A 14,104-nucleotide genomic window follows, 5' to 3' on the forward strand; every position below is an offset into this window, starting at 1 on the left:
TTTCATAGTATTCGAGGATGTCTAATATCATCCTTAAATTATTTCTTAATTGTCTCCCTGGGAGAAATTAATTTTGGTCAGGATCTTTAAAGTAGTTTAAATAGCCTTTGATTTTATTTGCTAATATAGAACTAAAAATTTTGTAATCCACATTTAGAAGGGTGATGGGCCTATAATTTTCTATTTCCGTTGGGTCTGTATCTTTTTTTGCTATCAGGGCCAGATTTGCCTCTGTCTAGGACAAAGGAATTTTGCCTTTCTCTAAAACTTAATTGAAGGCTTCTAGAAGGATCTCTTCTGCTTTTTGTGGTAAATCTTTGTAGAATTCACTTGGGAGGCCATCTGGTCCAGGGGCTTTATTTATTTTTTGTTTTTTGATTGTCTCTTTTAATTCTGTGATTGAAATTTTCTTATTTAATATTTCATTTGGAATTTTGGGGAGATAGGCCTGATCTAAAAAATCTTGTATTTTGTGATCTTGTATTTCCTTGGTTATATTTCCTTGATTATCATAAAGTTTACTATAGAAGTCTCTGGCTATTTGTTTCTTTTTCCCAGGCCATGGCATAGTTCCCCATCATCTGTTTTAAGGCAATTAATTAGTTTCTTTTCTTTTTGTTTTTTGAGTTTATTAGCTAGCCATTTGCTGGGTTTGTTCACGTTTTCAAAGTTATATTGTTTAGTACTTTTAATTTGTTGAGCTAGTTTCTCTTTATCTAACAAGTTTATTTGATGTTTGATCCAAGAGATCTTTTGTTTTAAATCTTTGTTCTGTGGTTGTTCTTGCAATCTTTCTTCTAGTATTTTATATTCCTCTTCCAGATTATCAATTTTTATTCTTTTTTTGTGTGTGTGATCTTTGGCCATACATGAAATTGTGATTCCCCTTATCACTGCTTTAGCTGTATCTCAAAGGTTTTGTAAATTAGTATGATCTTTAACATTTTCTTAGAAAAAGAATTTAATTTATTTTTGAAGTTTTTGTTTAAAATCTTCTTGTTTTAGAATCGATTTTTGAAGTGTCCATCTATAGCACTGTTTTTGTCCTTTCCAAATTACCTTTATGGAACTATGATCAGAGAGAGGGTTGGGTCTCAATCGTCTCTATTTCTGTATTAAGTTCAGTTGTTGACCAGAACACGTCTAATCTTGACCATGATTAGTGTCTATTGGAATAATAGGTGAATTTTTTGGTTAGTAGATTCCTTTCTCTCCAGCAATCTTTAAGTTTAAATTCTTTAATTAGTTCAAAAAAAGATTTTGGGAGAATTTCCCCCCCCCCACCATTATTGTAATCAAATTCTTTGTTGATTAGTCATGTATTTTCTATACCAAAACCCATTAATAAATTTTGCATTCAATTAATTGAAATAAATTAACAAGGAGAAAGCTGATTTCACTGACTTCTAATAGTTCTCAATAAAAATCTGAAGGCCAGCTTAATGAAATGAATACAATTTTGCGTGCAATAAGTAATGCATCCTTCCCGTTGGTTTCCTTTAGCACCTTTTTCACCAAGCAGACTTGTACACTGAACTTATATACTATATATCCTAAAATATACAAGTAGAAAAATAATAGTTTAATAATAACATTTCACAATAAAGTTTGATACTGTATTTAGATTCTTAATTAGACTTTCTTCACTAGATTTCATGTCATCACTGGCAAATTCCTATGCTTTTACATATCAGCTGTAAATTCCACAGAAACACCCATCCAATATAAACAGCCAAAATGAGGTTTTTCTATTTTTTTTTTTTTACAATTCCATTTTAAAACTTTATGGTGCATACATTTTTTTTCCAGTTTTCTTCTTAATTGCACTGAAAATTTTTCAAAACACATAAAATATATCCCTTTGCTCAACATTTTTGTTCTTAAATTACAAAAATTTTACATTTCACAGTCACAATGTTAAGTACATTAATCTAAATTATTTTTATCCATCAAATTCTTTTTATCATGTAGAATGCTGAGCCTAGAAAATAATATATTCCATAAATATAATCACTATACCACTAAAATAATGGACAGTCGTTGAATTAAAATCAAATACAATGGGGAAAAACTAAAGCAGAGATTGGAACGAAAAGGGTTTTTTTCCAACTATAGTTTGGCAGAATGATTGTAGAGGTATTGGCCATTGCCTACAACATTTCTAAAAGAAAATAAATAAATTGAGAATGCAAATGTTTGGCAAAAGTACCAAAATGGACTTGGTAGGGTTGTAATTTTTATTTATCAAAAATAAAAATCAAATCTCAGAGAAAATACATACAATGACTATTTTCAGCAATTTGACAGTTCTTCCTACAAAACTATTTAATAATAATAATAATAATAATAATAATAATAATAATAATAATTTATTAGATTTGTATGCCGCCCCTTTCCGAAGATTTGGGCCGGCTCACAACAACTTGGAGTCCAAGATCACTTTTCATGTGCTGCTGATTTTAAATTGTAACTAAGATGAACCCTTTTCCATTTGGCATTTGGCATTAGTAAATAATGAAACAACAACTTAGATAATTTGAATTGGAATATTTCTTTTAAAATATAATTGTTAGCTATAATCAGAAATAAGTTGTTAGAAAAATCACCCCCAAATGCTTAATTTGGTAAAGGAAATTTTAAACTACACAGTTGTTAAACTTAAACCTAATGATGCAATTAATACATCGCTTGGAATTTTGAAAGATCCACGTTGTTGACTTAGTACCAGGCAAATATCATGGATAATTTAAATCGCTGTATTAGCAACACATTTTTTCTGAGTTTTACCTGGATTCGTATTTTCCTAGAAATATTTTCAGTTAGATTTTAACTGTCTTTTTAAAAAAAGAACAAGTTTCCTCAGTTGGGGATGAGTGAAGGAGTGAGGTTGGATATTCAGTTTTATTTAACAACATTCCTTGAAGATCTTTAATATATAATAACAAAGTTACAATTTGGTTAATTTTCAACATTTAGATGTATAAGCATCATTACTTTTAAGGTAGTCTTCCTCAGTTTGTTTTGTTCCAAATGTGCTGGACAATTCTTCCAATGACCCAAATGACCAAAGCTCAAAGTAACCCAAATACTAATTTGGAAAATTTAGACTAGTATATATGGAGAAAACTGCTCTAAATAATAATAAATTCTATAATTGAATTAATTATTAGAGTATTATTGCATTCATATATATACATTAGAGTATATATATGCATTCATCTAGAAGGGATGTTATTGTAAGTTTTAGATAGATTTTGCTAACACAGTGAAACTTTCCCAAGTAAAAAAGAGATACCATTTGATGCTTCTGTTTGTTGTAGTTGGCTCTGGGCCAGCTCCTGCAACGAGGACTCTGGGCCAGCTCCTGCAACGAGGACTGTGGACGTTGGTTTGGGAGAATACTCAGGTTCCCAGAGACATGTCTTACTGCCAACAGCTTCAGACAGTGAAGATTCTTTGTCAAGGGCAGACAATGGAAGTGAAGCAGAATTGGAAGGTGAGGTAGATGCAGGCATCCCGTTAACTAATGACCCCATTAGCAATGTTCCCACTAATTTTTTTTTTTGGTGTGGGCAGAAAAGTATAATGTCTGAGCGGCACATTTTCATGCCTGGGCGTGGATCGGTTAGAAACAAAAGGGAGTCACATGACCTCAGGACACACAGCAACGGTCATAAATATGAAATAGCAGCAAAGTTTTGATCCTGTGATCATTGGGCTGCTGTGAAGGTCCTAAGTGTGAAAAGGGTGCATAAGTCACTTTTTTCAGAGCCGATGCGACTTTGAACGGTCAGTAAACGAACCATTGTAAGTCGAGGACAACCTGCCTTCCCCCCTAGATGTTTTCTGTGGTGCTTCAAAATGAACTCCTGATCTGTGATCTGCTTCTAAAAGAGTGCACTGGTCAGACAGATAATCCTCGACTTCTGTTCTGACCCCAATGGAGGCTAACGTTTCTATCTCTTAAATAAGATGGTTATTAAGTGAGTTCTGCCTCACCACCTTTCTTGCCACAGCTGTTAAGTGAATCCCTGCAGTTGCTTGTCAGAAGATCCCAAAAGATGTTCACATAACCCTGGGACATTGCCACCATCATAACAACGTTGACAAGTGTCCACAGTTTGATCCAATAACCCCTTAATTTTTCTAACAAAGTCTTTCCTTCCTAGAAGGAACAATATAAAGAATAAAATGGAAAAGGGGATTAAAAGGGGATACAAAAAAATAAAAAAGAAAAGGGTTCGATTCAAAGTTCTGCGTAGATTGAAGAAATTAGAGTTTGAGAAGGGTTGATTAAGCTTGGAATATTGTTTTTTTGCTCTTTTTTTAATTTTAATTATTTTTTCTATTTAGATATATAAATTTATTTATTTATTTATTTATTAGATTTGTATGCTGCCCCTCTCCAAAGACTCGGAGTGGCTCACAACAACAAAACGGTACAAATCCAATGATTAAAAGACAATTTAAAACCCTTAATGTAAAAAACAGTCATACATCTCAGACAAACCTGTTCTACCGGGCTGATAGGAGCCTCCCGAAAATTCAAGGGTACAAATTTCAGACACACACACGTTTGAAAATTCAAAACAATGTTCTTTATCACAAAAGTAAAAATATACTAAGCACTCTTTTTGTATTGCAAAGAGCACTCTTCCCAAAACAACCAGGTAGTCTGTACAATTTCCCTTAAGCAGTCATTAAGTACTTAGCCAGCAGCTATGGAGAAACTTCACACCCCTTCTTCTTCCAATGAAATGAGACATACACACGTTGCTTTGCTTTGGTTTCAAAGGCGTGAAAAAGCAACAAAGTCCAGAACACAAGATTCCTGACAACTGTGAACAGATATTCTTCCACAATGGCTAAACCCACATGATACTATTTATAGCAGCAGTCCTAATTACTGTAGCCCCACCCAAACACAGGTGGCCTCCCTTATTTCTTGTAATATGTTCTTACTTGGTCTCTTCTACGCATAATTCTGTGCTTGCGTGGGTCCAAAATGTCATCATCTGAAGCAATAGAAGATAAGGAAGATTGACTGCCTTGGCTATGTGCCAAGCCCTCCTCTGCCGAGTCACTCCCACCTTCTTCTTCGTCCGAGGAAACTAAACTCTGAACTGATTCTATCGGCAATAACACAGGCCTGTGACATGTTGAATTTTCCCCTGTATCCACCTCCCCATTCCCTGGGGCAGGAGCTGGGCCAGAGCCAACCACAACACAAACCATACATAAAATGGAAACAGCCCATAATTGGGGAATCAATTTCCCCATACCTGACGGCAGAGGTGGGTTTTAAGAAGTTTGCGAAAGGCAAGGAGGGTGGGGGCAATCCCAATCTCCAGGAGGAGTTGATTCCAGAGGGTCGGGGCCACCACAGAGAAGGCTCTTCCCCTGGGTCCTGCCAGACAACATTGTTTCATCGATGGGACCGGAGAAGGCCAACTCTGTAGGACCTAACCAGTCACTGGGATTAGTGCGGCAGAAGGTGATCCGGGTGATCTGTTTTAATAAAGTTAGAAGTATTGATTATAATAAGATATGTAGTAGGTGATACTATTTGGATTAATGCATAAATGGGATTGAATTTAGAATTGTTGGGGAGATTAATATTAATGATTTTTAATTGATTGAAAATAGAGAATATTAAGAATTCTTACCTTTTTTTTCTTTTCTCAAATTGACTGAAATTTAAGATTAATAACTAAGTAAGAAATGTAGATAAGTATTAATTGCCTAAATGTTAGTGTTATGGTTGGCTCTGGCCTAGCTCCTGCCCCAGGGAATGGGGAGGTGGATGCAGGGGAAACTTCAACATGTCATAGGCCTGTTATTGCCGACAGAGTCAGTTCAGAGTTTAGTTTCCTCAGACGAAGAAGGTGGGAGTGACTTGGAAGAGGGGGGCTTGGCACACAGCCCAGGCATTATCTTCCATTGATTCGGATGAAGACATCTTGGACCCATGCAAGCGCAGAATTATGCGTAGAAGAGACCAAGTAAGGACATATTACAGGAGATAAGAGAGGCCACCTGTGTTTGGGTAATTAGTAATTAGGGCTGCTGCTATAAATAGCAGCGTGTGGGTTTGGTCATTGTGGAAGAGTATCTGATCGCAGTTATCCAGGAATCCTGTGTTGCTGTTTTTTGGACTTTGTATGTTGATTTTTCACGTCTTTGAAACCAAAGCAGAGCAACGTGTGTGTGTGTCTCATTGAAAGAAGAAAGGGTGTGAAGTTTCTTCACAGCTTCTAGCTAAGTACTTAATGACTGCTTAAGGGAAATTGTAGACTACCCAGTTGTTTTGGGACGAGTGCTCTTTGCAATACAAAAAGAGTGCTTAGAGTGCTTTTGAATTTTGTGATAAAGAACATTGTTTTGAATTTTCAAATGTGTGTGTGTCTGAAATTTGTACCCTTGAATTTTTGGGAGGCTCCTACTAGAGAGCCCAGCAGAACATGTTAGATGGACTGAAATAATTTTTAAATTTGGGATTAAGTAAATGTACTATTTAGAGGGGGGAAGAAGTCTGAAATTCGTATATGTTTATGTTTTGTTTTTAATTTTCTTTTGTTAACATCTGATTGGCTATACAAGGTTTGCTTGGTTTACAGAAAAATGTATAAAGAAAGAAGGAAGCACTTTGGCATAATGGTTAATAAGTTAGAAATATAATTGGTGGTGTACTTTTTGAAGGGACATTAAGGAGGGAATTTAATTAAAAGAAAATGTAACTGGATGACAAAATTAGAAAAAAAAGTTTTGCAACTTTTTTGATGATTGATATTAGTTACTAACAAAATACCGCATTTTATTCATGCAAAATTAGATGGTACACTGTATTGTTTCAATGTATGTTGGGAAAAAAATAAATTAAAAAAAATTATCCCCCGCAAAAAGTAATTCCTTCCCCCTTCCTTCCATTCATTTCATTCTTCCTCCTTCCTTCCTTCTTTGTTCCCTCCATTTCTCCTTCCTTCCTCTCCACTTCTCTCCTTCCCTCCCTTTCCCTTTTCTTTCTTTCTCTCCACTTCTTTATCTCTTTTCCCACTTTTCCTTCATTCTCTCCTTCCAGGTCTCTCTCATTTATGTGTCCTCTCCCTCTCTCTCCCCCTTCACTCTCTCATTTGTTTCTCTCTCCTACCTTGTGTGTCTAATCACACTTGGCCAATAAAGAAATTAAGGAGGGATCATCCTGTAGCAGTTTCTATTGGCTCCGAAATGGGGGCAGGGGCTGTGCTGAGGGGTCTGGATCCTGGGCGTGTTGGAAGAAAACGGGGTGGGGAAGAGATGTGCTGCCAGGCACTCGGCTCCAGCCCCTTTTACCTTTTCCCCCTTTGGCCGAGACATCTTCCTTCCAAAGTTTCATGACTGCTCCCATTGTCTGCGCTGACCTCCAAGCAATGGACCTCCAAGAGGCCATAACACCGCTCTCTCTCCCCCCTCCCCCTTGAGCTAGGAACGTCAAGAGGGGCCCACCGTGATGAGCAAGTGAAAGGCGCTGCAGGAGAACCCCAACCAGGCCATCACCGACCTCCTCAGCGAATTGGCCAATTATGAAAAGAACGTGAACAGAGCTATTCATAAATACAATGCTTACAGGAAAGCAGCATCTGTAATATCCAAGTACCCTAGCAAGATTAAAAGTGGGTCTGAAGCAAAGAAATTGGAAGGCATAGGAACTAAAATTGTTGAAAACATCAATGAATTTTTATCTAATGGAAAATTACGCAAGAAAGAAAAGATTCGACAAGATTACACAAGCTCTTCTATCAATTTATTGTGGGGTCTTCTACTTCACCGGAAGCGATCTTTTCAATAAGAACATGCGGACCCATGCCTCGGAGATGGGCTTCACCTTCAACGAGTACACGATCCGGCCTCAGTGTCACCGGCATTGCGGGAGAGCCCCTCCCTGTGGACAGCGAGAAGGACATCTTTGACTACATCCAGTGACCATATTTGGAGCCCAAAGAATGGAGTGAATAGCCCGGCCCTCACCAGGCCCTGGGGAGAGCGTCCCCAAGCAGAGCTGGAAGCTGCCCTAGGATGAGGCCCGACTGTTTTGTCCTGGCCTGGCAAGTGGTGGAGGGGGTTTGAAGGCAATGTAGGGGTTTTTAAACCTGCTTTAAGTGCAAGTCAATCATTAACTGTAACCAATAAACAGGAAATACTAAGAAAAAAAAGGCCATAACACTGCCATGCAGGGGAGGGAGGGGGAGGAGACCAACCAGAGTTGGGTCGCATGAGCCCCGCAGCGGGAGGACCTTGCCGTTGCCTGGCTGGGGATGAGCTCCCCTCCCCCACCTCACCCCCACACAGCCTGGGCTTTGCTGAGGGCTGGCTTGGAAAGGGAGTCCAAGGCACTTGGGGTTGCGACCAGGGATCCTGGGGGCAAGGCGTCCCCTCAGCACATCTTGTGAGTCCCAAAGGGGCGGAGCCTGGCCAGAGAGGTTTTTCCTTCTGCGAAATCTCTCTCTGGCTGAGATCCGCCCCTGTGGGACTCCCAGCCACGTGGGGGGGAGCTCATGTTTTTAACCAAGCAGTTAAAAAAGCGGGTGCCGCTTTTTTTCAGTCTTTTAAACCCAAACAACCCTCCCCGCATGCACCATCCCTAGCCTGGGATCCCCACCCCCTCTCCCCTCCGTCACTTCCCCCCTCATGCTCAATCTGGATCTTCTTCCTCTTCGGCAGATCTTAGAGGCAGATCTTAGAGGCGAGCAAGGAGCGATCTGGGAGGGCGCGGCTTTGCACCATTTCAAAAGTTAGTGCATGGGAGGCTGCTGATGACTGCACGGGTGCTTGCCCGCGCAGCTTAGAGGGAACATTGCCCATTAGTGAGTCATCAGACTCAGAGGAAGATAGGTTAATAGATACTCATAGGCACAGGTTTATGACAAGAAATGAACAACTAGACGATAGAGCGTGTGTGGGAGATTATCTGTTTGGAGAAGGAGATGTCGTGTTTGCATTTTGTTCCTGGCTTTTCACAGACTCTTGGGGATATTTCACAGCTAAGTAAAAACTTGTGGACTGACTGGAAGAGGTCTGGTTGTGACGCTTCCACAGCTTGCAAGGACTGCTATATGTGTATGAACTCATTTGCTCAGTTTAAAGTGTCTGTGCACCGTATTATTTTTGGATAAACGGCTTCTGTTTACTATGCATTGGCGTATGTGTGTTTGAATTTACATTCCTGACTTCACTGGGGCTCGTAACGTGAAACCTGGCATAACATTGTTGAGATTGGCAAGACTTCATTTGCAATTTAATAACACAAGGCATGAAATCCACTTCAACTCTATCATATGCAGAAATTACAGGAATTGATACTGTTCCTTCAATAATATATTGTTCCAAATACCAAATTCTTTGCAAAGGTTTATAAAGTTTAAGTTTATCTGGATATTACTTAAAGACATATATAAAATACACTTTTTTGTAGGGAGGGAGAACCATTGTTAAAGCAATCTTTGAGATCAAAACTTTGAAGAAGCTCTGCAGCAATAGAGATAGAAGGAAACAAGTATCAGCTTAAATTTCTGAATTTAGTTAAGTGAGTCAATGTTGCTTGGTTTGCATTATATTGATATGACATTTTTTAAAATCGCCCTGACTAGGACTTTTAGTATTTTCAGGAAGTACCGTATATACTCAAGTATAAGTCGAGATTTTCAGCACAAAAAATGTGCTGAAAAATCCAACCTTGGCTTATATTCGAGTCACTGACCTTCACTGATCTGAAAACTCCTGTGCAGCATTTTCCAAAGCTGCACAGTTCGGATGTGAAAGGCAGGGAGGAAGGAAACCTGTTGGCTCTGGCAACACGAGGCTTTTTTGTTTGCACCGCTGCTTCGGCTCTTGCTACAGTCCAGCCGGCAACACCCCTTAGCTGCCTAATTGGCAGCAGGCTGAACTAATCACAGTTCCTCCTCTACACAGGAAGGAGGCACAAAGGGAGCTGCCTGATTGGCAGCAGTCTGAACCAATCACAGCTCCTCTATGTAGAAAGGATTGAAGGGACTTTCAGAAGAAAGGAAAGGTGGATGAAAAGGGACTATAGAAGTCCTGTTTAGAAGTCAGCAAGCCAGCAACATGTTTTACAAGTAAAATGTAAGTTACCCATTGAAATTTGATTAATTTCTAGTAACAGAAGAGGTTATTTTGTAAGAAAATGTTGCTTCAAGTGGTGATAACTCTGTGTAATTAAACTTTCTTCCAACTATACTTATCATACCTAAGAGGATTGTTAATGCTGACTTGTTTAAAACAATACAAAAGTTAGGATAATAGTATGAATTTTGGCATTAATAATTTGTTCTACATAATTAATATGAAAAGATTTACCTTTTTTAAGAGTATGGTGTCTCCTTGTGCAAGATAAATATCATGTAGAAGAAAGATTTTACAATTAATGATTGAGTAAACCCCAATTGTTATTTACTGATCTACTGAGATAGTAATGATTTTAACTTATGAAATATGTTTTAAATGGAAAATCTGAATATTTATCATATGGAAGTTTGATTTAAGCAATTGTTTTGAAATAATATATGAAATCCCAATTATTAAGAAAATCATAATGATATTGTAATGAAGATTAAGATAACAGGTTTGATTACATTCCTAAAGATATTTTAAGAGGTTTTTGGTTATGATAAAAGAAGGAATTAAAAAAGAGAGAGATTTAGGAAGGGGAGGAAGAAAGGTGCAAGAAGTAAAAAACATTTTGGAAGGAAAAGTTACATAATAATAATAATAATAATAATAATAATAATAATAATAATAACAACAACAACAACAACAACAAGAGTTGGAATGGACCTTGGAGATCTTCTAGTCCAACCCCCTGCTTAGGCAGAAACCCTACACTATTTATTTATTTATTTATTTATTTATTTATTTATTTATTTAGTCCAATACATAATACACATTGAAGAGAATAGATATGTAGTAATATAACTAAAGAAACGAATAGAAGAAAAGATATAAAAGTATAGGTGAACAAATTTGAAAGGAAGAAAAGATAAATGAGATAAGGAGAGACAAAAATTTCCAGTGTTGGAGCATTCACAACTTCTGGTGGCAGGTTGTTCCACAGATTCATTGTTCTAACTGTCAAGAATTTTCTCCTTAGTACTAAGTTGCTTCTCTCCTTGTTTATTTTCCACCCCTTGCTTCTTGTTCTGCCCTCAGGTGCTTTGGAGAATAGGTTGACTCTCTTCTTTGTGGCAAACCCTGAGATATTGGAAGAATGCTATCATATCTCCCATGGTCCTTTTTTTCATTAAATATACCTAGTTTCTGCAACCATTCTTATGTTTTTTTTAAAATTCTCCTACAAATACAATTTAAAGAAGCTACAGTAGAAGAATATTCCATTTTTATAAATTACCAGTAGCCACCATTCCCTGTAAGCTGTGCGTGTGCCCCAAAATACCCCCCTGCGCACCCTTTTCCATGGGTGCGCGCTCCCCATCCCCCTGCCAGCCTGCGGGGGGGGGGGCGGGGGGGAGGTGCAGCAGTAGGAGGAAAGGGAGCCGTGGCCGCCCCTGCCTCCCCATGGTGCCTCCGGCCAAACGTGCCCCTGGCTTCTCGGCCATGCCCCCCGCCTGCCCAATCCGCCCCCTCTCTTCCTCCGCTGCCTCCTGCCTTACGGTGCGACTTCTTCCGCGGCGGTGGCGGCTGCGGGACGAAAGCACTGCCAGCCAGGGGGCTGCGAGAGAGGGCTTTCTCCGTGGGCTTCAGGAATGCCCACCACGCCCCTCTAGCAGCCCCTTCGCTGGGAGCGCTTTCGTCCCAGACTTCCAGCAAGGGGGCAGCAGTAGAGGCAGGGCAGGCGTTCCCGAAGCGCTCGGAGAAAGCGCTCTCGCAGCCCCCTCGCCGTCGGTGCCTCCGTTCCAGAACTCCGCCTCACAGCTGATCACCCTGCTGCCGCCCACGGCTACTGCCCAATGCCGCTGCTGTGAGAAAGAGAGGAAGGGGGGGAGAGAGAGATAGCAAAAGAGAGAAGAGAAAGAAAGCAATAGAGAGAAAGAAAACAAGAGAGAAAGAGAGAGATAGCAAGAGAGAGAAGAGAAAGAAAGCAAGAAAGAGTGAGAGAGAAAGAAAGCAAGAGAGAAAGAGAGAGAGAGAGAGCAAGAGGGGGAGAGAGATAGAAATGACTCTTGATTTAAAGCATATAGTAAAAAGCACCCAAATAATAACAGAGAACAAAACCCCCAGCCGTTTGTGTGTGTGTATGTGTGTGAACTCTTGAACCATTTCCAATAGCTCACCTCTAATTGGAAATGGTTCAAGAGTTCACACACACACACACACAAGGGGGGAGGAGACAGGGATGGAAAAAGAGAAGATAGTAATAGTAATAGCTTTTGGTTTTGTTTTATTATTAATTTGTTTTAATAAAAAAAGAAGGGAATTTTTTTCTTATTTATTTATTTATTTTTCTATGCCGCCCAGTCCCAAAGGGACTGTCGCTCAGACACTATACTTTTCCGCCCACACCGAAAAAAAATTAGAGGGAACATTGCCAGTAGCCATTTTCCACCCTAGGCTTATACTCAAGTCAATAAGTTTTCCCAGTTTTTGTGGCAAAAGTAGGTGCCGCGGCTTATAATCGAGTTGACTTATACTCGAGTATATACGGTATTTGGTATTCGTTACAGTGTTAAGACAGATTACAAAGATATTTATAATTGGCTTCCATGTGTTATTTCGAAATAAGGATGTCACTGCTCTTGGAAAAACAAAAGGTAGTGAAGATATTGGTAACAGATATATTATTGTGGGGAGGGTGTCAAAGGATAGACTGACAAAAGCAATATTGCATTCTCATGATGCAAACCCTACCCTTTTATACATTTGGCCTAAGATCATATCTATATACAAAAGAGGTGGATTTTATGGCACAATTGCATGTTGTTGCTTTTATAACTGATGAAAAACAGGAAGCTTCTCCAGATACCCATGTTTTTCTTCGTGCAAATTACCGTACTTTTTTGGAGTATAAGACACACTTATCCAAGATGTATGGCGAGAGATGCATCCTAAAGAAAATCAATATTAATTTTATTCAAATAGACATATGTGTTGGTTAAGAATAGATATGATATGGATGTCAGCAGAGCTAAAATCTAATGTACAAGAAACAAATATAGAAATAAGCAATTGGGCAGATCATCAATAAAAGTTATAGGGAAGAGACAAAAAAGGAAATTAAGATGGACGTTGAATCAATCAATATTAAAAGAAAAAGAATGTATTCAATTCATGGAAAGAGAATCAGACTTATTTTTAAAGAGAATAGAAAAAAAGACACTTCACTACAAAACATGTGGGATGTAGCGATTCTTGCCGCCTGGAACCAGCTGAAAATGAAACCCATGGAGGCCATAAATGTGACATGCAGAGGCGGCAATCAGCGGCGATGTGTTGTGGCAATCCCCGAAGCCTGGAACAGCTGATTGGCAATATTCTGAGAGGCCAATGCAACCGCCAATCAGTTGCTCATGCTGAATCAGGCTGCGATAACATGCTGAAACTGACCAGGCTGTTTGCTGCAAGGATGCTGGCCAGATGAATACCGATGGATGCTGGTATGCAGAGGCAGATTTTTTTTCTTGTTTTCCTCCACAAAAACTAATGTGTGTTGTGGTTGGCTCTGGCCCAGCTCCTGCCCCAAGGAATGTGGAGGTGGATGTGGGGGAAACATCCACATGCCACAGGTCTGTTTTGCTCCCGAATCTCCCGACGAAGGCTCCTCTGATGAAGAAAGCATGAGTAACAGGGAAGGGGGGAGTTTGGCAGACATCCCAGGAGGAGATCAATCTGAAAAAGAACTTATGACAGATCCACGCATGCGTAGAATGATGCATAGCAGAGAACAACTGAAGGATTATTACAGGAGATAAGTGAGGCCACCTGTGGTTGGGTGGGGCTGCTGTAATTAGTGCTACAAATAAAAAGAACAGCGTGCTGGTTTAGCCTTGTGGAAGTTTATCTGATTCATATTTTGTCAAGATCGTGGTTTTGCTGTTTCCCTGTTCAAGACTGTGTATGGACTTTCTGGACTTTGGAATTTGGACTCTATTTCCCAGTT

The 14,104-nt window shown here is 39.3% G+C and overlaps 1 long non-coding RNA gene across 1 annotated transcript in view; it reads left to right on the plus strand.

Annotated features, from left to right (window-relative positions):
- The first annotated feature begins 3,320 nt into the window (after positions 1-3,320).
- LOC139169451 (uncharacterized) overlaps positions 3,321-14,104 on the plus strand; it is a 53,794-nt gene continuing 43,010 nt past the window's right edge. Inside the window, exons 1-2 of the long non-coding RNA XR_011559481.1 lie at positions 3,321-3,496; positions 4,387-4,439. This is a non-coding gene — a long non-coding RNA (uncharacterized lncRNA). The remainder of the gene's footprint in view (positions 3,497-4,386; positions 4,440-14,104) is intronic.

The sequence above is a fragment of the Erythrolamprus reginae genome, chromosome 6 (assembly GCF_031021105.1).
Source record: "Erythrolamprus reginae isolate rEryReg1 chromosome 6, rEryReg1.hap1, whole genome shotgun sequence".
NCBI classification, from domain to species: Eukaryota; Metazoa; Chordata; class Lepidosauria; order Squamata; family Dipsadidae; genus Erythrolamprus; species Erythrolamprus reginae.